The following is a 2,422-nucleotide window of genomic DNA, read 5'->3' as shown; positions in this document are numbered from 1 at the left end:
CCCCTCCTCATTTACAAGCCAGCCTGATGGCTGCCATACAGCGGTGGTGGTGGGAGCCTCTCCTGCCTCCTCAGTAGTGCTAAGGATGTCCAAATGCAGTTTAGGCCTGCTCGCTGCTGGCAATTGGGCATCTCCAGAGGGCTTCTGGTCTGCCAGAGGGATGTCTGACTGCCAGCTTAGGCTCAATCTCCCAGGAGAGTGGGCCTAACCCAGCAGGTGGTTATCCCTCGAGTGGTCAAAGAGTGCAAGAGAGCACAGGCCAGGCTGAGGGACTCCCCTCCTGCTGAGTGCACAAATTTTTGTGCACTAGGCCTCTAGTATATAATATAAGAGATTTGTGTTGGTGACTTGTGGCCACTCTAATAAATAAATATAAATAAATATAATAAAAACCACTGGTTGAGGGCTTTCTTCTGGGTCACAGCTTTCTTGTATCCTCACATGGTAGTGGGGATAAGGGAATCTCTCGAGGGCCGCTTTTATAAGGGCATTAATTATTTACAAGATGATGTAGTGTGGAAGCTTGAACATGTGCATGGCATACATATGTGGTAGGTGGTGTTCATATTTCCGTGTATTTCTGGCAGGTGCTAAACACACTATTTGATGTATATGATAGGAATGTCAAGAAGTGTGGCAGAGGATTGGTGGTTATATCTATGACACGGAAATGACACACGACCACAGATATCTTAGCAGTGGTTGTGTGGTCACTTTGGCCCCTGCACGTAGGTTTCCTTTTAACGTTTGCCTCCTCTTTCTGCAGGATCTGAGATGGGAAATACCTGGGGGACTACCGATACTTGGATTACTGTTGGCATTATTGGAGCAGGCATTTTAATTGTACTGATTGTATGGAAAAGGTAAGGGGGATGTCAAAGCCAAGTTTAGCCCTGTGTTTTGGAATTGACTCTGGGAGTTCCGGGATCTTTGCCAGTGGGTGATATTTGAGAGTTCTCAGGATCGATGCTGGGGGGAATCTGAGTGTGGTGTGTGTGTGGTGTGTGGCTTTTTCTGATGTTGTATCAGGGAAGAACTGTCTCCTTAGACCCCTATGTGGTAGCTTGGGACTCTGGGGAGATGCACTGTAAGGCCCCTGTGCCTCTTCCTGACATACAGGTCTCACTGTGAACCAGGCCTCACTTATTAGTTCAGACCAGGCCTTAGAACTGTGTATGGGCTGCATTGTTGTCCTCACACAGAACCACAGCTCAGAGAGGGGAATTCCTTCCCCGAGGTGCTCACATTTTGTTAACAGCTTAAAGGGATAGCTTTCAACCAGATTTCACCATTAATTCAAAAATTTCTAGCCCTCATTCGTGTTTCCAAACTAAGGCAGGTTTCCAAACATATTTATCCCTAACACCTGGTCCAAACTGCAGATAGAACAGCTCAAGGTAAAGAAGTCTAAGAGACCAGTGTAGATATGTTGCTTAAAATGGTTCTAGATATTAAATTGCCCTCATTTTTTGGGGGGTTGGTGGGGCCTCCAAGGCAGAATCTGTGCAATAGCTGATACATCTCATTAGAAATGCTGGTATATGGTCCTGGGGTCCACTTTATAGAACTGGTCTTACAAGTGCTTTTTAAAATTTATCCTTCTATTGAAGTTTCTAGGTCAATTATACATGTTGACTAAATTTAAAAATGAATTTGTTTATTTACCTAAGCACAAAAAAGAAAGCTTTAGGAAAATAAGAATAATCAATTAATCAAGAAAAAAGGCCGCTTATCTAAAGTTGGCCTACTGATTCATGGGACATTTTCTTCTTCTTTTAAAAAAATATTTTTATTGATTTCAGAGAGGAAGGGGGAGAGAGAAACATCAATGATGAGAGAGCAACATTGATTGGCTGCCTCCTGCACGCTCTCCATTGGGAATCGAGTCCACAACCCAGGCATGTGCCCTTGACTGGAATTGAACCCGGGATCCTTCAGTCCTCAGCCAGTGCTCTATGCACTGAGCCAAACCAGCTAGGATGGGACATTTTCTTCTGATTGGACTTAGGCCAATGCGAAAACTGGATATAATGTGGTTTTCAAATGATTCTTGTGATATTTGTGAATGTTCTCATATTTCTTGCCTTCTTCTGGCTTCTGATATCCAGTACTGTCACTGTTAGCAGACATTTCACATTGAAAAAAGAGACTACTAAAGCCTTCATGATCATTCTGGATTCTGTTGTGGTTTGCAATGAAGGCTCCAGGCCTCCAGCCTTCCCTAATCTTTGTCCTTTGCCATGTAACTTTTCAGTGCCCTCCAATCATGGGCTGCCCCTTAACACGGGTCAACCTTGTGACTTGCATTGGCCAATAGAATGAGACAGAAGTGAAAGAGGCCTTGTGTATTTCCATTTGCTTTCTTTTGTGCTTCTGACATTAGTGAGAGGAGGACACTTCCAGGCTAGCCTGCGGGAAGATG

This window comes from Myotis davidii, unplaced genomic scaffold, assembly GCF_000327345.1.
Source record: "Myotis davidii unplaced genomic scaffold, ASM32734v1 scaffold3486, whole genome shotgun sequence".
In the NCBI taxonomy this organism is placed as follows: Eukaryota; Metazoa; Chordata; class Mammalia; order Chiroptera; family Vespertilionidae; genus Myotis; species Myotis davidii.
Note: the sequence above shows the minus strand (reverse complement) of the source record.